Here is a 25,991-nt window from a genome sequence, read left to right on the forward strand (position 1 = left end):
GGAAGAATACATTTCAAAGTATCAAAGTACATTTGTTTCTTCCCTTGGAGATTTTTTCATTCCACTTCCTTCCTTCCGCATAAGCTCCACCCTGCCCCCACTCCTTGGATGCTCTGATGGATTTGGGGCTCTGGAACAGAGCCAGGAGAAACCACCTGTCTTCAGTCTAGGTGCCAGTGTGACAACACGCAGAGACTTAGTGCCTTCATAGGAAAATTGCCCGTCTTAAGGGCTGACACGGCTAATATGTGATCTGGGGCCAGAGTGGGGACCACCAAGGAGCTTGCTTGGGGAGCAGGAGATGGGCCCCTCTTGAACACTTGGGGCCTTCTGTGTTGCCAGGTGGGCTGGAAACTGAGGCAGGAACTGACTCACTCAGGTAGTGGTTTGGACAGTGATTCTCAAACTCAAACCCGAGCCTGCATCCGAATTGCCAGGAGACTCTGTTAAAACAGATTTCTGGGCTGCATGCCAGACCTCCTGATTCAGTAGGCCTCGGGCGGAGCCCGGGAATTTGCATTTCTAATGAGGTCCCAGGTGATGCTAATATTGAAGCTGGTCCTGGATCCCCCCCTGCAGAACTGCCTTAGAACAAGAGTGAGAAGTATTTCAGGCCATGAGTGGGAGAGAGGAGGCTGCTGGCAGTGTTTGGCACTCTGGGTAAAGAATAGCAACATCTAAAGAGGAATTTTTATCGTTTTGCTGGGCAATGTGTGATTTAAATCCTTTTCTATGAAATCTTCAGCTAAAGGTCAATTTCCATTAATAAGCTGTGAATTGGAATCTATTCTGGAAATGCACTGAAGTGCTAATGAGTTTGGCCACCCATTGGTGGTCTGCTCTGCCTAGATTACTAGGAAGGTCATAGTCTGCCTACTGGGATGTTCTGATAACTTTATTGGGTGACATTTGTAAGGAGATCCCTGGTGTTATTAACAGAGCCCTCGGTGCTGGTTCCTACAAAATAGTCCCTAAGAGAATTTTCTTGCAACAGTCAGGATTTGCAGATGAAAGTGGGCCCAGGGCAATGAAGGTACACAGTCTAAAGACCCTGAGAGTTCCATGTTGAACACTAGAAGGTTGTTGGAGGCACGTGGTAGCTTTTTTTGTGCATCAGGGGTCTTACATGTGTAAGTGTAAGTCACAAGGCTGCAATTGCCCCGGGAAATGTGCTAGAATCATTGTGTACTGAAGCTAGGCTGACCCAAGCCCTCTCCATCGAAGTCCAGTGGACTGAGCAGGTCATCACTTGGTACTCATTACTTGGAGGTGGGTGTCCCCAGAGCAACCAAAGGCCCTGATGCTCACAGAATTTGGAGGCTGGTCCTAAGACGGGTGGTACAGTGGGGATGAAAGAAAAATCAACATATTTGAAGATGCAGGAAAAGTAGATAAGAGTATCCCATGGTTGTATTAGTCGGGACTTTGAGTCACAAGGGCAGAAATCCAACTCTAATGAGCTTAGGGAAAAAGGAGGCTTTATCTACTCACATAACAGGATGTCCAAAATACAGGCTTCAAGTGCAGCTGGATTCCTGCCTCTAATAAAGTCACCATGTCTCTCCGTCTCTCTGTTCTCTCTCTCTTCCTCCTCCTTCTCTTCTTCTCCTACTCTGTCTCTTCCTCTGTCTTCCTCCCCCTATGCTGGCACTTGGGAGTCCCACATTTCTATGGTCCTTAGAGCTTAAAATTCCAGAGAGATTATATCTTATCACGTAACTCTAGCAAAACTTTCAGAAAGAACTCTGCTGGGCCAGGTGCTCATCCTTACATAGATGACTATGGCCAGAAGGATGGGACCTCCCGGCACGTACTCCTTGTGTAGAATCAGCTGTACCCAACCCTGACCGAGCCCAGTCCACAGGGAAAGGACACTTCCTCTGAAGGGGAGTTACAGCCAGACCAGAGAGTACTTGCTGTGATGTGCAGGGATGAAGGGGAGAATAATTTCCCTGTCGCTGCTTACACACCTTCGCTATGCACATTGGGACCCTGCTCAAAGGTTTGCTGCAGCAGCTGATTCATTCACCTGGGCAGAGCTGGCCTCAAGAGCATGGGAGGGTCCTGGTGACCTTGCAGACTCCGTTGTTTGTAGAGCAATGGACTTTCAACCTGTTCTTTTTTTTTTTTTTAAGATTTTATTTATTTATTCATGAGAGACACAGAGAGAGAGAGAGAGAGAGAGAGAGAGAGATTGAGAGGCAGCAGAGACACAGGCAGAGGGAGAAGCAGGCTCCATGCAGGGAGCCCGACGTGGGACTCGATCCCCGGGTCTCCAGGATCAGGCCCTGGGCTGAAGGCGGCACTAAACCACTGAGCCACCCAGGCTGCCCCCTCAACCCGTTCTTTAACACAGAGGAGCACCAATGAGAGCCTTGAACCTCACTCCCCCCAGGGAAAGTAGTAAAATAAATCAAATCTTTATAAATTTTTTCTCAAGTTTGAGACCAGTGTTCCGTACATATATTTGATTCAATTCAAGTTCAATGGAGCCACCTACTATAACAACTAAGACTTCCATTATGAGTTTATTGATCTGTTTGAATTTAGAGGGGTATAAACCTGAAACTTTTAGAGTTCTCCCATCCCTGACTTTGACCATGTGCTATCAAGCCATGCTTTTCCATCCCTTAATACCATCTTAGGCAGGTTTCTTAACTTTTGGTCAGTTCTATTGCTAAAATTTAGTCTAATTTATTATTACTTAATTCTAAAGCCTCAGTGTCACATCCATTTGACATTCTTCCTTTTGTGCTCATGAGCTAGATTCGGGGAGAAGGTGTGATCTGAAATGGGGAGGAGACATTTCTACTCTTTAACTCCTCTTCCCACTGGGACACTGTGGGGTGGGATGGGAGAGCAGGCCTGGTTCTGGAATTCCTCTCTGGGGGAGCTAGCCTTGGGGTACAGGTCAGGGACACAGAGAGAGGGCCTACCCTCTCTGCAGGAAACTGGTGGTGGAGTACAGGTGGGGGACATAGAGATTCTAACTGCTTGTTTGTCTGTCTGGTCTCAGCTTACTCTGGGGCCATCTGCTCCAGGATGGTCCTGTGAGGATGAGTACATGGCTTTCTGAGGGTCCTGTCAGTGTGAACCCAGCCTGTCCTGGAGGACAGCTGTGGCCCCTTTGGCTTCTCCAGTGGCCCATGCCCTCCCACTCTGTACTCCTTTACAGAGCCTCGGAAACCACTAGGCTTGGGATGCCTGTGTGGGTCAGTGGTTGAGCATCTGCCTTCAGCTCAGGTCATGATCCCAGGGTTCTGGGATCCAGTCCCACACTGGGCTCCCCACAGGGAGTCTGCTTCTCCCTCTGTCTACGTATCTGCCTCTCTCTGTGTGTCTCCCGTGAATAAATACATAAAATCTTAAAAGAAGAAAGAAAAAAACCACTGGGGTCTTCTTCCTGCTGCCCTCTTAGGGCTGAGGGGAACTGACATGAGGGAGTCCCTTCTTCCACCTTGTCTGAGCCCCCCCCCCATCTGTCTTCAGATGGCCAAAGCAGGCACAGCCTTCACATTCACTCAGAGGCCCTCAAACTCCTGGAGACACAGGTCACACTCTCCCCCAAAACTCTGTCACCATCTCCCCACCACAGATGGGGCCAAGAATCTCGATATCTCAACAAGCATCCTCCTGCCAGCACCCTTACTCTGCAACCTCCATAACTGATGCTGATAGATGCCCCCAACATGACCTCAAGAGGAAGAGTCACAGTGGGAGGGGCAGAAGTGAGTTACTTTCCTACTTTCTCCTACCTCCCTTCTCCCACTTACCTCCTCCATGTGGCCAGAGGAGGGTGAGTAATGGTGACTGGGCCTGCTTCCTTGGGAATCTGGTCCCAGTTGCTGACAAGTCTCTTTAGAGAATGTGGGTTACTGAACACCTGGTGTTTCCAGCAGAGGCTCCGCTGCCAGTCCTGCTCACTGTCCTCTTACACTTACTATTTGCAGCATTGTTTTCACATATATTATCTCAGTTGACCTCACAATAATCCTGTGAGACATCTAACCTGCAGGGAAACAGGCTGAAGCCCAAGGTCACATAGCACAGTGGTGATGGTGGGATAGGGGCCCAGTGCTGCAGCCCCTGGGCACCTGTCCTTTCCCTGCAGGACTGAGATAGATGCCTCAGTGTCACTTGTCTTGTGGCTCTAGCAAACTCAAAGCAACTAGCCAGAAAAACAGCTTGCTTCCCAAGGTCACTGAGCAGCTGACAGTAAAGGGTTTGAGGCATGATGTTTCCTTAAAGAAAACACCAGTTGGTTCAGCTCATGGGTCTTGACTGTTGTTTTCCCAGGCCAAGGCCACAGGACTCCAGGGAATCAGTCAACCAGCTGCTCCTGCTTTCTTGGGGTGGGGGAGTGGAGGAGAAGGCTTATAAGTTGGTACTTCCAAAGCAGAAAACTGGGCATAAGCTAGGACAGGACTGACTGGCCAGACCCTGTGCTCTATTCCCATAGAATACCCACCCAGGTCATACAGGGTCAGGGCACCATCTGTGCCTTCTGGATGGCTCTGTCTGAAATGACTCATTTCCACACATGGTGGGTAGAGGTTCATGGTTACACTCCCTATAGTGGCCAGAGTACATGGCCACTAATTTTCTCATCAACAGATGGTATTGGAGTCCCTGTTATACACAAGAGGCTCCTTTCTTCAAGTTTAAGTAAAGACTTAGGATAAGCATGAGACCATGGCATGCCCTCATCCTGGGCAGAAGTTTCTCCAGGGCTAGGGTGCAGTGAGGCTCCACCCAGATGGGCTGGGATCATATTTCTCCACCAAAGACAAAGCCCTCAACCTTGACAGAGACAGTTGTTACATTTTCAAGAATTTTGTGAGCTGATTGTTAAGCACAGCCATGATTTTAAAATTAAGTTATAAAAACTTACAATTAAATAAATGATGTTTAAAAACAACAGTAGTGGGGCCCCTGGGTGGTTCAGTCACTTAGGTATCCAACTCTTGATTTTGGCTCAGGTCATGATCTCAGGCTCAGGAGATAGAACCTTACAGTGGGCTCCATGCTCAATGCCATATTCTCTCTCTCTTTGCCTCTGCCCCTCCCCCTCAAATAAATAAATTTTAAAAAAAACGTGGTAAATACTAAAACTCCTCTGTTCCCATTTATTTTGCTCCATTTTACTCTTATCTCTGTTCTTAAGGTTACTGACATTTTTGAGGGAAATACTGAATAGCACCATATATGCCAAAGTGCATATCTTTCCAATGCCCTGTTAGCAACATCACTGGTAGTAAATATGGTAGTAAATATTTTTCCCTTCGTAGGCCATGTGGCCAACTACACAACTTTGCCATTGTAACACAAAAGAAGCTACAGATAATAAATAAATGAGTGGACGTGGACATGCTCCAATAAAACTTTATTTACAAAAACAGCGGCAGGCCATAAGTTGCCAGCCCCTGGTCTAGACTTAAGAAAGCCATGGAGAAAATATTAATAATGAAGATTAAATGTAAAAGTGTATTGTGTCTCTAGTTGTTCCAATCGTAAATAAGACAAAAATAGAGAACATATTCTTCTAGAATTCAAAACCAATTACCTGACACACCAAAGAAGTAGCTCATGTCATGACTGAATGATTGAAGTTCCAGTACACATCCTCATTGTTTCATTTTTGTCTTGCTAATGTAAATGAAAATAATCCACCATGGGTTGGCTAATGATAGAATGCGAAAATGCGAAAATAATTGGGGGCATTCTGGGAGACGCAACTGGCTACATGGAGGTTACAATAAAGGGTACTGGATATTTTATTATTATTTGTAAATTGTATAATACACATCCTTGGTATGGATATAATATATGATAAACATATATATGTATCTATTCCCCCCCCCCCAGGGAGACTGTTATTAAATATTTTCATCACACTACTGCCTGAGGGACATCTACATAGAGGGGGGCCTAAGTCTCCAGAGCAGCACATGTTGATGATCAAAGGGAGTCCAAGGAAGGGAAGGGACGTTAGGGAGGGAAGGATGATGAGGAGGGCCCTCCCAGGTGTCCTGGAAGGCATCATGGAAGACACAGGGCCCAAAGAATCATGAGACTCAAAACAAATGGAGAGTGGCTGCACTTTGGGCAGGTAACTGGCACGAGTGAGGAGTGGAGGTTAGAGTGCCCTGACTTGGAGGCTACCAAAGAGGCGTGTCAGCACTGGGAAGCAGTGGGAATGACAGGGAGGCTGGAGACATTTAATGATGCAGGAACATGTGAGATTGAGCCCCAAAGAAGCCAGTCACAAAATGTGTACATTCATGTTAAGAAGAAGAAAAAAAAAATCACTAGAAGAAAAAAGCACTTAAATGTGTGAAATGTGAACTGGGTGATTAGATTATAACTGATTTGGGGTTTTGCATTTCTTAATATTTTTCTGTGCCTTCCTATTTGTCCAAAGTGGTGTGTATTACTTTGATAATCATGAAAAAAAAAAAGTTTTTCCTGTATGAAGGGCAGAAAGCAGGCAGCCCTAGAGCACTAGGTGATGCCTGAAGCCATAGGCAGGGACAGGACACATCTGGTTGATGCGCCCCAGAGGCCCCTGAAGGGAGGTGTTGAGCAGGGACACTATGGAGACCCCCCTCTCCTGGGAGGATTACAGGGGCACATGGGTGACCACCACTGATGCCCCCAGCCCCGCAGTAGCCCCGTCCACACAGGGTGTCTGCCCCGCCCCTACACCTCAGGTAGGTCTCTTCCATTTCTCCGTTCTCCCAGAGGCACTGATTTGCAAAGGTTTCCCCCTCCACATTCACAAAGGCAGAACTAATTGGGGAAAACAAGAGATTATCTTTTCAGAGCTTCATCATTGCTATTTTCCCAACTGAAGAAGCATGTGTGTTTTAAAGTACACCTGATTCATAGAATTGGAAATTTGGAAGGGCTCCTAGAGCACATCTAGTCCAACTCATTTCTTTTGCTAATAAGGAAAAAGAAGCTAAGAAGGTCAAGTGGCATACCCAAGGGTGCAGAGCAAGGTGGAAACTAGCTTCCAGCAGACATGACGTCCAGAGCCTGCCACCTTTTTTGTCAGCATCCAAGCACTGTCGAATGAGCCCAGGAGCTCACTGCCAGGTAATGTGAGCTGAGGAGCCCTAGTCTTCAGAGCATGGAAAATTCTCATTTTTCCTCAAGCGTACCCATGGAAAGCAAGGTTACCTACAAAGCATCCAGCTTATTAGATCCACTTGCTTCTCCAGGGCAGGGCCACAGCAGCTGTGCTTTTTCCCTCCTTTGTAGGCCAGACATTTGGAATAGCTCTCTCCACGCATCAGACCCTCCTCACCCATGTTGGATGAGACCCTCAAAGCTGTCTTCTCCTTAAAGTCTTCTGATGATGAAGGTCATGTCATTTTGTGATCAGTCACCTTCATTGTTACTATCTTTATTGGCCAAACCAGCCAGGTAATCCCATTTGGCAATCAAAAGGGCTAAAAATACTGGCTTCGTCATTTTCTCCAAATAAATTTGACCAAAGTGGATATAAGGTAAGGATTTTCACCTTACACTTACATACCTAGCAGCCTCTGCCATTCACACGGTTCCTTCTCTTCTTCCTCCTGGACCAAAGCACATGTCTTCATCCTGCCACTGGTGCTGGCTCTTTGGGTATTTTCCACACGTCCCTCTGTTGTATATGCCATGTTGTTAGTTTTAAATGATATGCTCCTGGAGTACAGGGGACATATCAGTTTATGCTTTTTCTGATCAGGAGTATCTGTAGCTAGGAGATTAAGAAATACATTTTCATGAGCTGGATAATAAAAATTAAATGGCAAAAGTCCTTGCTGTCCCCAGTAGCTGGAGAGGTTTAAAAAAAAAAAAAAGTACCTATTTTAGTTTACTCCTACAGAGACAGGGAAATTTCCAGAGAAAAATTTGTGCCCATGTATCTTGTGCCATGGTTCTTCAAAGGAGAATAAAATTTTAAATGGGGTCATCAGGAAGAGCTTGCTGAATGTGAAGCTCACCAACTGACCTTTAAAGTTGGGGCATGGACTTCCCCAAGCAAGGTTGGCATATGCTCTGGTTAGAAAACTAGCTGAGCCTTCCCACCAGGTCCCTCTGCCTCATGCAATGAGAGCATAACCCAGACAGATTAAAATACACAGCATGAGCAATCAGGTTTGTTTTTTGTACTGGTGTGCATGTCGTTGCTGCTGTTTGCAGCAGAAAGATCATCCTCATCCCTGGCTCTTTCCTCCAAGCCAGAGCACCTGGGACAACACCTTTTAAAAACCAATGTCTTATGGGACGCCTGGGTGGCTCAGCGGTTGAGTATCTGCCTTTGGCTCAGGTCATGATTCTGGGGTCCTGGGATCGAGTCCCACATTGGGACTGCAAGGAGCCTGCTTCTCCCTCTGCCTATGTCTCTGCATCTCTGTGTCTCTCATGAATAAATAAATAAAATCTATTAAAAAAAAAAAAGAACACTGTCTTTTGAGGCCTTCCCATCTCTCAGCCCTCTATCCTGGATACTTCTAGCTTTTAGACCAGCTTTCTGCCAGAGCCAGATACTACTCTTGGTCCCTTTCCCCATGAGGAAAGATCAGAAACCAAAGAACTCTGCTCTGAAGCTCTTTCCAGTAGAATCTGGGTCATCCATATGCCCTACAAATTACAAATCCAGTACCACCTATCTCTATTCCTTGTCCTTAACTCCAGTGTCCCAATAGAATGGGGGCTATAGGGGTTACAGAACCTTCTGGAAAGGCCCCTTGCTAACTATCTCTCTGGTCTTTAGGAGATGGTTTAGTTGTACATTGGGTCAACCCCAGTAACACCGCTGAGGTCCTTACATCCGTGGCTTTATTATATTTCTAATGAATATTTAAGACAAGTTACTGGATCGCAGAACGGTGAGAAGGCTATAAACCTCCCTTTGGCTATGGAGGCAGTATGTTCCAGGAGGGAGAGGTGGAGGACACGCTTCTACTTTTTAGGTGAGATACGTATCTTCTAGTTCTATTGGGATAACACCAGCTTTCAATCATTGAGAGCCAGTGGCCTAGTGGACATTAGGCAGGGCGGGCCTCTTTCAGCACTAGACCTCTTTGAAGTCAAGTCAAAAAAATAAATCTAGTGGCCAACATTTGACCTTTCCCAGTAGGCAGGAGATGCCACAGAAAGCGTCTTCTTAGAGGTCCTGCTTTGGATAGTGCTCCCCGAGGGGCAAATATTTGCTGGTGAGGTTGGATTTTAGTCCTCTGCTTAAGTGGAGTGGGATCATCTTTTCATAGCCTTTGAAGAACCGGCTTCATTGTTTTGTTTTGTTTTGTTTTTTTCCTTCTGAGATCCCTTTTAGAAAGTTAACAATAAATGCATGAGTACATAAATCAAAGCCAAAGTGACGTAACAAGTCCCAGGCTTGGTCCAGGTTTTCTGGAATGCAGCAATTTCTGGAGGAAGTTGCACCCACTCCTAAAAACAGAAAATAAATAAGAGGAGAGTCCACCAGCAAACAAGCGTTTTGTATTTCCTCTAGTCACATCAGTAGATTTTTACATTTATGGGAAAACAAATAAACATTCCCCCGAATTGGACTTGACCCATAATGAAATAGAAACCAGCCCTGGGCTCTGCACAGTGTTCTGGCTGCATTTGCCACTGTCGCAGGAAGGAACTGGAGAGCGCACAGCCCCTTCCCAAGGACGCCTGAACTAGAACAGATACTGGCTCCCTTTACTCTTCAGAGAGGGACCCAGTTATCTTACAGCCTCACAGGCCCCGTGCACGCAGCACGGCTTCCTCCTTGGCACGAAGGCCCCAGGTGGCCCTGGGCAAGGCCCTCCGGTTCCTCTGACATCAGAGCAACAGTGAGACGTGGGGACAGCTGGCTGCACTTGACAAGAACTGGCCCCTCCCACTTTCCAAGGAAGGGAGAACCATTCTCTGGACTTATCCTGAAGGCAAGGCAGTGAAGGTCTCGGCCCCTCTGCCTCCATGGCTGCCAGGGGACATCTGAGTGCAGCCCTGTGGGGGTCTGCTCTGGATGTCCCACTCAACTGGAGACAAGGGGCTTCAACATTCCAGAGCCCCGTACTGTATGGCAGACACACTACCAATCCTTCACTTAGGTTATAAATCCTAACTCCCCTTCTTTCCCACCCTGTAGGGAGCTCTTCTAACACCTCTTTCAATGCCTGGAGCACTCAAGTTCAGGACGGTTACCTTACTTGTTCAAGGACACTCCGTAAGGGGCTGGGCCAGGCTGCAAACAGTGTCACTGCTGGCATGGCTCATGCAAGCCCATTCCCCACCCTGCCATGGTGTCTCCCAGGGGGATATGGAAAAGCTCTGGGACTGGGAAATCATGGGGCACCAGAGTAGGGCATTGGGGAAAACAGGGCAGCCCGTTAGAGGGGAAGGAGTCAGAGGCCGGGATCGGAAAACCCAGGACCCCGCACCAGTCAGCTTTGGAGTGTGGCCTACTCACTTAGCCTCTTTGGCCCATGATTTTCTCATCTATAAGGGAAAACTGGCCACACTGGTACTTCTCCAAAACAGGGCACATCAAGACCTTTGAGCAAAGAAGTGGCTGGAACAGGACGCAAAAGGGGCTCAGTTTGGGGCTGGTCCACAGGCTGGTTGCAGGGGAAGAAAGCAAGCCAAGGCCAGCTTCCTAGACACGCAGAAACGCAGTTGTGAGGGGAGTAGAGCAGTGCTCGGGAGCAGAGGTTCAGGTGGTCACTGCCGCAAGAGAGTCAAAGCAAGACGCAAGGAACACTTCAAAGGAAAAACGAAGAGCATTTGGAGATGGACTAGAATAGTAACAGTAGCAAGAGCTAACACTTCCTGAGGGCTGTGCCAGTCATCCCACCGGGCCCTCAACTACCCATCTACCCAGCGGCGGGGCTGGCATCTGAGCTCAGGCGGCCTCCGTCCAGAGCCTGTGTCCTTCATCCCCTTAACCTCTGCCTTCTCCCCACGTGCCGAAGGAAAAGAAAACACTCTCCTTCCGGCCCCTGCGTTCTGTTCACGTTGCCTTTCTTGGCATGCCTCCTCCCCTCCCTGGCTAAAATGCCCTTCAAATTCCAGATTTCAGCTCCACCTTAAAACTCCCACCCATCCACACCTACCTCCCACTGTTTTGCTCTGCTGCCTCGGCCCCCCTCCAACACATCCAGCATCAACACCTCCTCATCCAAGTGGGAGGCCGAATGTCATCCTTATGCCCTTGGAGGCCCCCTTCCTCTTTGCTTCCGTCATCTCTACCTGCTTCTGGCATATACCACGCTGTCATCATATTTTTTGTCTGCTTGCTCATATTTCCACCTCCCCTATAGGACTGTGAGCACTTTGAAGACAGAAAGAAGCTGGGCCTCAGTCCAACCTGTGCATAGTGCATGGCATATAGTGGGTGCTAGATAAATGTTGCTGAGGGAATTAACGTGATTGATTGACTGATTGATTAACTGGTTTAATTCATTAATTAACCTCTGGGTCCAGGCCAGGAGTCCATCTGGTTCCAACCTTACCCTATCATCTTTATCATAAAGGCTGTCTGCATCCTCCTTGAAAGGCTAGCACTCGTGGTCCCCTTTCTGCTTTGTCTCTAATCCATCAGTTTAGGGGCACCTGGGTGGCTCAGTCAGTTAGGTGTCTGCCTTTGGCCAGAGTCATGGTCCCAGGGTGCTGGGATGGAGCCCAGCATCATTGAGCTCCCTGCTCAGTGGGGAGTCTGCTTCTCCCTTTACCTCTGCTCCTTCCCCCTGCTCGTGCTCTCTCTCTCTCTCTAATAATTAAATAAAATCCTATCTATCCACTTAGACACACACACATTCATACACATGAATGTGTGCACACACACATACTTCTCCCCGACTGCACCCCATACCAAAGCCAAGGAAACAAATGTCCCTTTCCTGCCCTGTTCCCATCCAGACAAATTAGTTCTAAGCACGAGAGGAGAGACCCTCCCTGGGGAAGGCAGGAGAAGGGCCAGCTGACCTGACGCCAGCACCTTAGATGTAAAGCCTGGTGCGGCAGGGTGACTGCTGGTTTGGTTTTCTCACCTACAGGGCAGCTCTTGGCCTCCCTCTCCAGTGTGGGAGGGGCACAGCTCTGGCTCATCGGAGGCTCCAGATCATTCTACCTTCCCAGGCAGTGCTGAAGGGAACATGTGAGCTGAACTCTGGCCTCTGCAGGCCTAGGCAGAGGGAGCAGGCCTGAGGAACCCCCTACAGGGACACCCAGGCTCTGCTCCCCTGCTGGGCCCTGCCTTCAGAGACAGGTCAGTGGAGTTATTCTTGGTCCTCATTAGCACTTGCACAAGTCCTGGAATTATTCCTGTATTGCTAAGTGGCCCCCAGAACACTGCAGACTCAGCCTTGCTTTTGAAGTCATTGTGGGAGACTCCATTAAGTGGATCCCACTCTTTCCGCCCAGCAGGGACCCAGTGGCAGAGCAGTGCTATGGAGAGTAGAAGCCAGGGGCCAGTCCTTCAGTGAGAGATGACACGCTGTGGCAGGGGCCTCCCTGCCTGGCTGCCTTGTTCCGTGGACCACTGGGATGAGAAGGGAGTCATTTGTCACAGGGTCCTGATAGCCACTGGCTCAGAGCAGAGTGCTGCTGGGGCCTGCAGTCTGTGGCCTCTGGAAAGGGGCTCAGCCCTCTAACACTATCTCTAGTACCTGTCCTGCCTCTTTAAAGGAGAGAACTATGATCACCTATGTGAGTGGACTCTGAAGCATAAAGAAGCATGTCAGTGTGACCCTCCGGGCCGCAGAAAACTGTGTTCTCACTAGGCTTCAGCAGATAGTTTGGAAGGAGGGACGTAAGACCCTTACTCCCCACAGCTCAATATCCTCCCTGCTGCCTGACAGTGGCTTTATCCATGGATGACAAAGAGCAAAGGAGACTCCCGGGCTGGGGTTTCCCTCTGGGCCCTGAGCAGGTGCCACCACTAGATCATCTCAGACAGGGGCTTGGGGAAACCAAAGGGTAGGAAAGAAGGGGTACCTAGTGTCTTGCGCTAGCACCGCCTCACAAGTAAAACAAACAGAGCCAGATGTTAGGTGGGGGGCTGTAGCAGCAGTTGAAACTGGGAACCACTGAGACTCCTTGTCTTTTTGATACATGTGGTCAGGCCCTGTGCCAGTCTGTCCGTGTGTCTAAGAGACACGAGAAAAGTAATCACAGCTTCTAGCCCAGCGAAAGCACAGTAGGAACTGGCCCAGGAACCTCACCCTCTCAGCCACACCACACCCCTCTACATGTTGCTTATTGCAATCTCTCTCTCTCTCTCTCTCTCTCTCTCTCTCACACACACACACACACACACACACACAGAGAGGCAATGCCCCAGCAGCCTGACCTCTGTCCCAAGCTCACCTTTTCTCTCCAGGTTTCCTACAGGCCATTTTGCCTCAGGGTCAGCAATGGCCTATCCTGGTGTCCACAGGGGGCAGTGGGGGGTGCAGTCAGATTCCCCACGCCCACCCCCACCCCCAGCCTCATTACACTATTTCACCTGAGGAAGAGTTTAAACCAACCAACCAACCAACACCAACCCTTTTCGGCAGCATTATTCATCTCTCCCACCCTCCTCCTCCTAACTCTTCACAACACTTGCTTCAAACGGTGGACACCCCCACTTCACTCCTCTGAGCGTCCTTGTACAGGCTGCATTCATTTGCTGGGATCTGCCTCGGGCTTCACCCCCCCTCCCCCTCCCAGGAGCCTTCGGGCCTTCCCTCTCCTCTGGACAATGCATGACTCACCTGTCCCGAGCACTTCCACTGCCAGGCTGTGTGTAACCCTACCTGGTTGTCTTTCATCTCAATGACCCCAGGGCCCTGGTTCATCAGAGGAGGAAGCTCTGGCTCAGAGACCTTGCATTAAGTGACTCAGGGCCACACAGACCCAAGGGCCTGACGGCAGGCGCCGTGCAGAGTGGCTTTCCATTCCGCAGGCCGGAGCTCGGGCAGGGCCACCTTGGAGAGGTCACTGCTCAGCGCTGCAGGGTCTGCTTCTGAACAGGTACAGTGGAAGGGGCTAGGGAGACACCCCACCCGCATCCCCTCCCCACCCCCTGGCCCCCCAGCACGCCTTGCTGTCTCGGGCAGCCCCCTGTTCCTGTGACCCTGCTCCTGCCCCTTGTCCTGTCTCCCAGGCATCGGTCGCTGCAAGTGGTGGGGGGGTTGTCAGCACCCCGGAGGGGAGGCTGCGATGTGCCTCCTGCCTTCCTATGACCCCGAGAGCCCCTCTCCCCGCCTCCCCCGGGGGACGTGCCACAAGCATTATAACCCGCTGATGGAAGTCTTCAAATGGGAGCGTCACCAAAAATGCTTTTGCCGCTGTAGGAGTCTGTGCCCCAGATCCAATCAGGCTTCTGAAATCCTCTCTGCTCTTTCCCTTCCCCCTCTCTTGCTGTGGGGTGTTCATAGGGCGAGAGCCCACACAGACCCCAACCTCCTGCCCACCGCTCACCTTCAAGCTCCGGCACCTGCCACCTTTACCCCATCAGAGCCCGCAACCAGCCCAGGGTCAGCCCCGCTCCACGTGTCCTCGGAGAGTCTCCTCTCCACCTGCCCTCGAGCTCGGGGGACCGGGGACCCGGCCCTGGGCACCAACCGGCAACTCCAGTTCCCCGCCGACTCTCTAAGGGACCCTCACCTGCTTTGCTCATCCGGGAACAAACGTCAAAGAAAGGCACTCATTATCTCTGAACGTTAGATTTCCCGGGACATCTGGCATGACTCTCAAATACGAGGTCAATACAAATAAAATCATTTAAATTACCTGATATTAAATACTTCTGACCCAAAGGGTAAAAAGCTTTTTGATTGATCGCGCCATTGATACAAGAGTCACAATGACAGGTTTCTGAGATGAAAGTAATGGATCAGAAAATAGAACCGTAGAGAAAGCACAGATGAAAGGCAAATAACCCCATCTGAAATCCAAAGCTTTCACTTTAGGGGGGAGGAAATTGCCAAAAGCACTATTTTGTGTTAAATGGATCATGATGCAAGGAGCACACACTTGCTACCTACTTGAGTTCTCATCCTCCGCAGGTGTGTGTCACTTTCCACCTTTAAGTACCGTGGCCTTTGTTGTGGCCGGTTTGTAGGCCAGTGATGCCACTAATGTCAGTGCCACAGACACTGGGGGGGAGGGGGAGGGCCTGCCCCCTGAGTGACTGATGGGGATTGGGGGGGGTACTCCCCAACCACAGGGTTAGCTGAGCCAGATACCAGCCTGCTTCCTCACTCAACTGGAATTCAACAGAGCCTTTCACTAAAAGAGCACATAATGACAAACAACCAGTGCAAACAAAGCATTTTATTTAGAGCAAGATTTAAAGACATATGAACATTAAGCGTCTTGAACCACTGTTCTTTAGCTGTCGTTCACCTCAAACTACGCCAGTCCCTGGGTCCTGTCACATTTCTGTAGAAGGCAAGTTTTCTAACTTACCTTCAACTTTCTCGGGGTCAGTCCCTTCCAGGTTTCTTATTTTTCTAGAACTTTCTGTGGCTTCATCAGGCATCAAAACAGGCACGGTCCTTCTTCTACTTTACCTTTAAAGTCCAAATGAACGAATATTACTACTACTGGTTTGCAGTGGAGTAAAGAAAAGCCCCATTATTGCAGCCTTATCACTTCTCTGGGCATCTGGAGTTTCTATATATCTTACCCCTTCAGGGACCAGAGAAAGAAACGAGCTTATCTGTCACGTATACCCCACATTTGCCTGTGTCATTCCTGTCCTTCCAATCAGAAGAGGTTGTTTACTGCCTCCCTACCTACCCTCCACTCTTTGCCCTTTGGATCAGGATGTGTTTATTGATTGATTGATATTTACTTACAATTGGTACTTATGAATTGCAACAGTTTTTACACTTGGCTTCTGACAGACTGTGCTCTTACATAGTTGTAATGAAAACTTAAGATTTTTCAAAAGCCACATTTGGAGAGAAGTCCATGAAATTCCATGTGAACAATGGAAAAGGTTTTAAGTTGGAGATTAAAGTGACCAATCAAATAAGGATTATAGGAAATGACTAATGGGCAGGGCTAGACTGGTTGAAGGAGACAAAGACCAAGAGTCCAGCTAGAAGTGGGCTGATAGGTGATGGGGAGAGTATAAAAACAATTCAGTTAAGTGGAGTACCCGTGCGGCTCTATCAGTTAAGCATCTGCCTTCAGCCCAGGTTGGGATCCTGGGATCCTGGGATCGAGTTCTTCATTGGAGCTTGCTTCTCCCTCTCCCACTAACCGCCCCCCTCTGTCAAATAAATAAAATTTTTTTAAAAATTCAGTAAGCTAGAAAGAGGGAGCAAAGAACTTAGACCAAGCATTCTCACTCCTAGGAAATCAGCTATCACAGGAAGGCTTAAACAAGTCCTGGGGATCGAGGGACGAGGAGGTTAGAGTCTGAGAGTACAGTCATCACAAATAACACATCTAAAGAGCGCTCTCTATCCTGTCTTCATCTCTACTTTCTGCAGTGTGTGGTCAATCTAGGTATAGGTACACATGAAAGTAGAGAGAGAATCATAGACCCAATGTCTATCACTTCTAATTAACACAGGGGCAGGGGAGTTAGATCTTCTGGTGGTTATCTAAAAATCCTCTGAAGTCCTATCAAGCCCCATCTCTGATGATTAAATGCCAGTTCTAAAATAAGAAGACTTACTCCCAAAACCAACAGATGTTTGGGCTGTCATCATTTTGCTTGTTCTAAACTCATCTGTGATTTCACTGTGAAGTCCTGTCTGTATGATTAATAGGAATCACTTATATAAGATTATTTGGAAAATCTTACTTGTCTTGAGGCATCTATCTATTCATCTCAGTGACTTGTCTTTTATAGCAACATAGTGGGGCATTTTGAAGGAGCATGTGGTCAACCACCTCATCGATCTAGAAAGTTTCTAGAAATGAGGCCTTCAAGATGGCCTCTCTCAGATACCTTGGTTTCATGAAAGGTAGATTAATGTTTTCCATCTTGTATACAATGCATTCCCTAATCACTTATAGGATCTTAAACAAGCTACTTTCCTCTATGGGTTTCAGTTTTCTCACCTGTAAAAATTAATTAATAAACTACATTATTTCCACAGCTTCTTTAAGTTCTCAGGATTTAGCATTATTTTAAATGCTTCATTAGCTATCTTGACCAAACTAGCATTACAGGTGAGAAACAGGCTCCAAAGACAGAAATTCTTCTAGGTTTACACCCATTAGATAAGAGCCAACCACTTTATACATTGTTGGGTTATTTGTTGATGAATGTGTCACAACCTTGTCCACATTGAAGTTCATCTATTTTTCTGCCCATTTCACATGGCCCTATTCATCAGCTGAGCATTTTACCTCCTGGGATGTATATATATCCTTCCATCTCCTTCCATATTGTATAAAACTCTTATATGTTATCACAATTACTAAGTAAAGGCACTTTTCACATCTCTTCATTCAGAAAATCATCCCAATTTTTCTGATGCCTTTATTCTTTTTTTTAAATATTTTATTTATTTATTTGATACAGAGAGAGAGAGAGCATAAATGGGGAGGCAGGTCAGAAGGAGAGGGAGAAGGAGACTCCCCACTGAGCAGGGAGCCCATTGTGGAACCTGATCCCAGAACTCGGATCATGACCTGAGCCAAAGGCAGATGCCCAACTGACTGAGCCACACAGGTGCCCCTATGATGCCTTTATTTTAATGAATAACAATTCCCATTTCCAAAGTGCTTTTCACACATCCACTGACTTACCTGACCCATCACAACAATCCCATTTTTTTGTATAAAAGTAATTTGTTACACAACATTCCTACCCATGTGAGATAGTTCTAAGAACTTCTTTCCCCGGTAAACTTTGGCATGAAATTTCATCAAATTTTTTTTTTTCTGACAGTTAAAATGGTTTTTATTCATTGTATTCTTCCCCAAAGACTTGCTTACCTCGGAAAAGAAATCTGGTAGACCAGTGAAGCATGAACCCAACTCACAGAGGGTCATTGGAACTGAGAGCTAAAGTGGCCTTCAGGGATCATCTGTCCCAATCACCCCAAACATAGGCTCTCTCGTTTCCAGGGACCAAAAGGTGCTTGCCTCTGGGACTCCCCTATGTCAGAGTGCAGAACCTTTGCATGGTCTCCTCATCTCTGTGAGCTCCCCTGAGTTGCCCCTGAGCTCACAATCTCTAATTTGCACATATCAGGTCCCACCTGGTGGCTTTTCCTGGTCCCCTGTTGTGAGCCTCCTTTTCTGTTGTTAGTGCTTTTCAAAGCTGCCCTTTTCCCAAGATGGCCGCTTTGACTTAATGAATCAGCTGCAGCATTTGTGATCTGCTGCCAGGTTTTCTGGGAGGCAGCTTCCTGGGCTTCCATCAGGCTTTTAAAGAGCCCTCTGGTCTTCCTGCCGGCTGTTTGCTCTGCTCCTTTTTCCTCCTAATTAATGCCTTCGTCTTATCTGAGTGGCCTGTTCTCAAACATCACAACTGAGTGATTGATGTGTTTTGTTGTGTTTTCCTTTAGAGCCCTCCTATCTGCCCAGACTTGATTTAATTGGGGTTTGCTCACTGTGATTTAGACTGATTCGCCCACTAGGTATCCCTTATATCAAATCCTGCTCACCACTTAGAAAAACCACTTAAAGATTGTTTGGCAAGTCTCACTGTTCACAGGGTTTCCCACTGAGGGTCAGGGTTGCCTCAGCAGTTGAGGGCTTGGGCTCCAGGGTCAGCTGGAATTGCCTCTGACGCAGTGCCCTTGACAAGGTAATGAAGTTTCCTGAACTTCAGTCTCTGAGCCTGTAAAGTAAGGATCATAGGACCTACTTAGTAGAACTGTTAAGGAAACAAATTGAAATAATGCATGGAAAATGCTCAGTACCTGGTAAGGGCCCAATTAGAGTTATTCTTGATTATCCCACTCAACCCGTGAGCATAGGCAAAGCAGCTCATCTTACTCCCAGATTATGGGGGAACATGGGCCCATAAAGTCCACGTGGCTCACCCTATGCCACACAGCAGGTGCACGAGCCATGGCATGCACTGGACGCCCAGGCTCACACTTTATCCATTTCCCTAGCAATGCCTCTCAGAACCAAGACCTGTGTCCTCTACAACAGTAGTTCCCAAAGTGTGGTCCCCAGACTCCCAGCATCAGCGTCACCTGAGAACTTGTCAGACATGTCTACTTTTGAGTCCCAGATCTAACTCATCAGAGGCCCAGCAACCTGGGCACAATGGCCCTCCTGCACTCTAATGCAATCTCACATATGAGAACCACTGTTCTATGGAATAATGAATTATCTCTTGATCTAACTCCCGAGATGGAGTGATCCCCACAAACCCTGGTGTGATCTCCAACATGAGTTAACCATTCCAGCCCTATGACACTATCCTCTTTGCAATTGATATCTACTGATACCATTGAACTATGGAGTGGTTTTCACCCTTGAACGCACATTAGAATGATCTAGGGAACTTTTGAAATACACAAAGGCCCAACCCAGACCACTTAGTCATAAAGACAACGTGGATTGAGAACCTGGGAAGTAGAAACTACCCTATGGAACTCTGCTAATCTGGGAATATGTTCATTAAGGTTTATGTGCTTTACAATCCACAGCCAGCAAACTGTTTCTTTCCTTCCTGTATACCTTGGATATCTGCCCACTTATTTGCACAGCTGCTAGCATTTGTACAGAGGTAGTTACTTATACCTCAGCTTTGCTGCCCTGTCCACACCCAGAGTTATCCTGCTTGCTCTAAAGATAGTGACAAGATATGATAAGCATTCAACAATGACTCACTATAATTCCTATTTTCCTTCTAACTTAGAAGGAATATGGGCAAATTGTGTTATGAGCACATTGGAATATTAAGGATCCTAAGATGACTCCCTGGCCTGCCAGGGTCACAATCATACACAGGGTACTGAATACCTAAGAAAGAATACAGTGTCAGCCTTTCTCACCCTCACAAGGGCCAGGAAGATATGGCTTGGGCCTGAAGCCTTCTGCTCAGCCCCTCTGAATGGATGGTCAGCAACCTCCAAAAAAGAGCCACCTCAACTTGTCCAACTGGCTCTGATAAAGGAGGCTGAGAATCTTGGGGCTGCCTTACTTACCCCAGGAGGCCTGGCCACTGTGTTCACAGCCCAGAACAGAGGAAGATCCTGGCCTTTGCAGGACTCCATCCATAGAAGTGACCTTGCCCTCTGGTAAAAATGTGGCCTGTGGATTCACATTATTAACAAACACAGCTCCTACGCAAGAGGCAAGAAAAGAATAGAGAAAAAAAGCAGGTGCTCCCTTTCTAGCACTTTCCCAACACTGTAGGGTTGATAGACATTGAACCCTATACAATGCGCACAGCCAGTTTCATGGGGCCTGAAGCCCCATATAGCTTGAGATAGGAAGGGGAGGCTCACTTTAAGAAAAATAATACAAAATTACAAATACAAAATTCGGCATGAAATTTCAAAAGGGGACTTGCACACTAGGGCCTAAGTTCAAATTTCTTTTGCCTTAGAGTATTTGCCTCTCCACCTAGATTCTTTTAGAAATTGTTCTGGATTTTAAAAAAGCAAAAAAACTGATCACCTCCAGGTGTACATCTTTCACAGTGCTAGACGACTTTCCATCATTCTCATTATCTTCACGGAATATACTATTTGAATTTCAAAAGACTGTAAATGGGAAATTTGTTCATAAAGAGGGCATTCATGTGTACAAACACAAAGACCAGCACTTAATTTATTGCCTTTATTTTTTACGAGGTATTCTATTCACATGGTCCATTGTTTAAAAGGTACAAAAGGATATATAGCGGTAAGTTATCAGCAAGTTTTATAAACTTTAAAATAAAATGCATTATTATAGGGGCATCTGGGTGGCTTGGTCAGTTGAGAGTCTGACTCTTGGTTTTGGCCCAGGTCATGATCTCATGTGTCATGGGATCAAGCCTCGAGTCGAGCTCCCCAATCAGCCGAGACTCTGCCTTTCCCCCCACTGGTGTGCGCACATGTGCATGCACTCTCTCCCCTCTTGCAAATAAATAAAAATAAATCTTAAAAAATAAAAAATAAAATGCATTATTATAAAATGCATTTTTTCTATTAAGAAAGTAATACTTGTCTCATACAAAATTTCTAAAAAGAAAAATACAGAAAAAAATCACATTTAACCCATTATCCAAAGTCAAAACTTAAGATCTTTCCAAACACCTATCAAATATGATTAGATAAAGGTGGGGACTTGTTTTTTTGTCTGTCTGCCTTTCATCCTCTCAACACCTAAGGCTTTTCCAATCTTTCCAGTAATGAGTAAGAAACAGCCTTCCATAAAGAAAGGAGGAAAGAATTGAAGCATGGTAGTATTCTATGGGGAAAATGATAAGCTTTTGAAATGTATGGAGGCTTCAGGCCATACCCAGTGATCTAAGACTCTAGGCCAAAAATGGTAAGTGACTTTCAGCTCAAGGAGCAGTTCCATTCCATTAGGGATGATTGCCATATGGAGGATCATGGGACGACATCAGACTCAATGTGAAGAATACTGTGATCCATTAGCCATGTCTGTCATGATCATGGGGAATGGGGAGAGACAATCAGAGAGCCATACACATGTCATAGTGATCTAGCATGGGCTAACCAACAAGTGGAGATTTGGCTAACCAACCTAGACAACTGGGTGATGGGCACTAAGGAGGGCACTTGATGGGATGAGCACTGGGTGTGTTATACTATATGTTGGCAAATTGAATTTAAATAAAATATTTAAAAATAAATATTTTTTTAAAAAAAATAAAAGAATCACCTAGAGTCAGAGCTACAAAAATGAAAATCAACTGCTTTAAATTAATTAAAGCAGACAGAAATATAGGGCTATCCAATCCTCATTGTGTAGAGAGGCTTGCAGAGGGCAGATGCCTGAAGGTCCTCCATCCATCTTTTCTCCTCCCCCTTTTTGGCAACACTCCCCCCAGACAGTACAGGCACATGCCCTCTCCCTCCCCTGATGACCCTTGGGCTCCTCTCCTTGGGGATCTAGCTTATCTCCCCACTGGAGTGCCCAAGGGGTAGGGGTACTCAGGTACTTCCTCCCATTACCCTCCTCCAGGCTCTACGCAGAGTCCTTGCACTGGCTGTGAGCTTCCCATACTTGACAGTTGTAATGAATCTCTCTGGCTCCTCAAAGTATTGGATCACACTCAGCCCCCGGTACTTATTCTACCCTTTGTATTCAGAGATGGAGAAGATCTAGCCCCTCCCCGCAAGGGGCTTACAGTCAGTGAGGGAAGTAAGGCACATACATAAATCATTACAATTAGATAATAAATTATAGTACTTTAAATGTTATCGATTTAAAATGTGACTTTAATTGAATTTTTATACCTATTTAAATTAGAAATAAGAGAAACTAGGTGCCAGGGAGGGACGCTCAGCATTTGATTTCTATACTGTATTTAATGTAATCTTTACAACGGCCCTGTGAGGTTTGCTGATGTTATCCCCGTTGTCAAATAAAGAAACTGAGGCTTAGAGCATTTAAGTCATTTCAGTTTGGGGCTGGCTAAGAAGGGGGAGTGGTTTGGGTCACTTTGAAACCGTCATCACGACCGTCACCCTCCAGTGTTGGCAGAGGAGAGCTGGACAACCAGGGGAGGGGACAGGGCAGCAGCTAGGAGTGTCCACCGCAGTCCTGACTACTGGGACCCACCGCAGCAAACAAGGCTCGCCCCGCCCCCGGCTTAGGCCCCGCCCCCGACTTAGGCCCCGCCCCCAAGGCTCCTGGCCCCGCCCCCTCAGCCCCGGGTACCAGCTCCGAGCTGAGAAGGCTGCTGGGAGCAAGTGGCTCTTGCATCTACCGTGCACATGCTGCTGGGGTGGGTTTTATAAGACCAGAGAGAGGCGGGGAAAACTGATGAGAAATCAGAGATCTGCCAGAGTCGGGAGATGAGCCACAGGAAATGCTTTCGTCTAAAAATATGCCATTTCTGAAAGGAAAACAGTCATTAGAGGGTGTGAGAAGCCCCCGTGGTGAGGAAAGCAAAACAGTGAGACTCACTGGGAGGCCAGTGGAACAACAGAGAAGCCCATTACCCACCCACTTCCTGAGCTATTAGCGAGACTTTAGGAGGATGAAAGGCACGCAGACAAAATGACAACCCACAGAACTCCAGGGGAAATGTCTGGGGACAGCATCCCAAGATGCAGCCGGGAGGTAGGAGGAGAGGAACCGTTCCAGTTAATACTTTTCTCGCATCAGCTGGTTCAGCTACAGATTTGGCTAAAATGTCCTGTATACTTCCTATATGCCGGGCACAGTGAGGGGCTTTGCATACGTCATCTCCTGCAATCCTATTGACCACGCTAAGAAGGAGGAACATGCGCCTTAGAGGTTAGGTGACTTGTCCAAGGTCATAGAGCCAGCAGGGGACAGAGCGGGGGCTCTCTCCCAGGTTCCCTGACCCCAAATCTCACCCTCATTCCCAGTCTGCTGAGCTGCCTCTGATAAGATCAAGCGTCCTGACCATCCACAACCTAGGCAAGTCAGGGCCGGTCCCTCCGATTTTCCTGGTGGACTACAACTGTTTCACATTCTTTATCTTGTCTTGCGTCACGGCAGGTCTTGTTAGGGGGAAATTTGCCATCGTTGATTAATGACTCGTTGTCCGCTGAAACATGCTGCAGCCACACCAGCTCCACCTACTTACCCGGGAATAGTGCAGTCTTGGGATGGGAAGATAACACCCCAGCCACTTGATCCAAGGTCCTTCTACATCCATCATGAAACAACTGTCCTTCCCCTGCTGAGAGTTCCAGGGACCGGGCAGGGGAGCATGGGGACCTTTGGTGGAAGAGGAGGGGAGGGTCCATCGGGGCGTCCTGACCATTGAGGAGCACATCCTCTGTGCTGGGAGCAGGAAAGAGAGCTTTATATGCATTTCTTATTCCACCTTCTTCCACCCTGATGCAGGGGATGTGTCACCATCTTATAGATGAGAAAACAAAGTGTCCCTGACATCGAGCCCAGATCAAGTCCCTTCAGGCTCTCACTCACATGTCAGAATTTAGTATTTGGGATCACAAAGCATTAGATCTCCGTGAAGACGGAAAGGGTCACCGTAAGGGTGACAACTTCCTCGGCCTCTGGACTCTCTCAGTCCCCTCCTCCCAGGCTAACCATCCTCAGGTTCTTCAACTGCTCTAAGTCATTTAGGTCACAACGTCACTCCAACACTGGGTCGGCCAGAGTGGCAGATGAGTCCCACACGTTGGGGGGGGGACGGGGACAGGAGGCAGTAAAATGCTCTACAGTTGCTGCCTGCTAGCAGTTAGCTCAGAGGAATGGCCTTGAGCTCCAGAGCCTCTCCCTCCCCATTTCTGCTGGATTGCACTCTGCCCCAGTTCTTCTGCACCCCAGCGACAATCAAGCTTGTTTCAGCTCAATCTGTGCCACTCTGGAGGGTCAGAAGGGTTGGTTGGTGGGTCCTGCGGCACAACAGCCTCATGCTCAGCTGCTGCTCAGTCAGTGTTTGCTGAGCTCTGAGTGGGGTCTTTCCCTGCAAGCTTCTTCACGTTTCCCTTTTAAAATATTTTCTCTTCCACTATAGTCCGCAGGCATTGGATGATGAAGCCAGCCAGTGGTCGATAGGGTTTCTTCCAGAAAGGAAAAGGGCTTTGCCATCTCCTACCTTTTTATTTATTTTTTTTAATTTATTTTTGTTTAAGGATTTGATTTATTTATTTGAGAGAGAGAGACAGAGATAGCGACCAAGAGAGCACATAGGAGAGGGAGAAGCAGCTCCTCACTAACCAGGGAGCTTGACTCGGGGCTCGATCCCAGGACCCCAGGATCATGACCTAAGCCAAAGGCAGACAGACACTCAACTGGCTGAGCCACTCAGGCACCCCCATCTCCTACCTTTTTAAACAAAACGTGTCTTGATTTTCTCTGCCAGGATCCCTTTGGACAGAGGTAAGGTGCTTCTGAGGCTCCATGAACTGAAAAAAGAAGTGAAAGAAGGAAACAGGAGTGAGACAGCCATGGTTCAGGGGCAGGCCCCATGTTTTCCAGAAAACCTGCCTGGCAGCTAATTTACCACAGACTGGGCTCCTGGGGACAGGCTGGAACAGGCCCAGAATCAGGAGACGTTATATGGACCAGAGCACTTTGAAAGTTTAATAATTCAGGGGGGACAATATTCACCACGTCATCATAAAGAGCACAAACCCCACACAGAGGAAAGTTAAAAAGTTCAAAAATTGTCGACAGTGCTTCTCCCTTTCAGCCTGTGGAAGACATGTCTCCATTCACCCTGCCTGCCCCTGAGGGAGCACCCACAGAGTCTCAGAGCCGGATGATGTAGAAGTTAGGAAATGCCTGTGTTTTCTGCTCACTTTAATTTGGGAAATTGCCTGACTGAGCAGTAATTTAATTTCATTTTTAGGATAAAATACTTGATGTCCAGGGAAGCTAGGCCTCAAGCAACTGATTTTTACCAGGTCACTTCTCCTTGACCTCTGAGGACTAGCTTGATTCTTGGAGAAAGTTTTAACCACATGCCAATCTGTAAGGATCGATAAGTCCCTCCGTGGTCTGGTCCACCTACCTCTCCAGCCCTATTTCATCCCCCTCTGCTCCCGTCAGAGGGACTTATAACCTCCCTATACCCACCTTCCCAGGCTCTAGCTTCCAGCTCCTGCCCCCACCAGGCTCACATCCTCCCCACAGTTCCACAGATCGAAGCTTGACCCACACCAAAGCCATCCCTACCCACCTTGCCTCCAGGCCGGAAGTAATGACTCAACTCCAAGAATAGTAATTATTATTATTGTAGCTTGCATTACTTGAGCTGAGTACCAGGCATTTCACAAGCTCTCTTTCAGGAACTCCTCTCAGGAACCCTGCAATGTAGGTATTACTGTGATTTCTCCCCATCTCACAGATGAGAAATCCAGGACTTAGGGAGGTAATGCAAATTGCCCCAGGTCATATAGCTG

At 47.5% G+C, this 25,991-nt stretch overlaps 1 protein-coding gene and 1 long non-coding RNA gene across 4 annotated transcripts in view; one reads left to right on the forward strand and one right to left on the reverse strand.

The window, feature by feature from the left end:
- The window catches only part of LIPC (lipase C, hepatic type), a 159,780-nt gene that overhangs the window by 35,710 nt on the left and 98,079 nt on the right, over positions 1-25,991 (forward strand). The gene's annotated exons all lie outside the window — the stretch shown is intronic.
- On the reverse strand, positions 5,367-15,708 carry LOC144303293 (uncharacterized). The gene is made up of 2 exons (XR_013370356.1): positions 15,445-15,708; positions 5,367-9,444 (listed from the first exon to the last, which is right to left on the reverse strand). It is a non-coding gene; the product is annotated as an uncharacterized LOC144303293 (long non-coding RNA).

The sequence above is a fragment of the Canis aureus genome, chromosome 32 (assembly GCF_053574225.1).
Source record: "Canis aureus isolate CA01 chromosome 32, VMU_Caureus_v.1.0, whole genome shotgun sequence".
NCBI classification, from domain to species: Eukaryota; Metazoa; Chordata; class Mammalia; order Carnivora; family Canidae; genus Canis; species Canis aureus.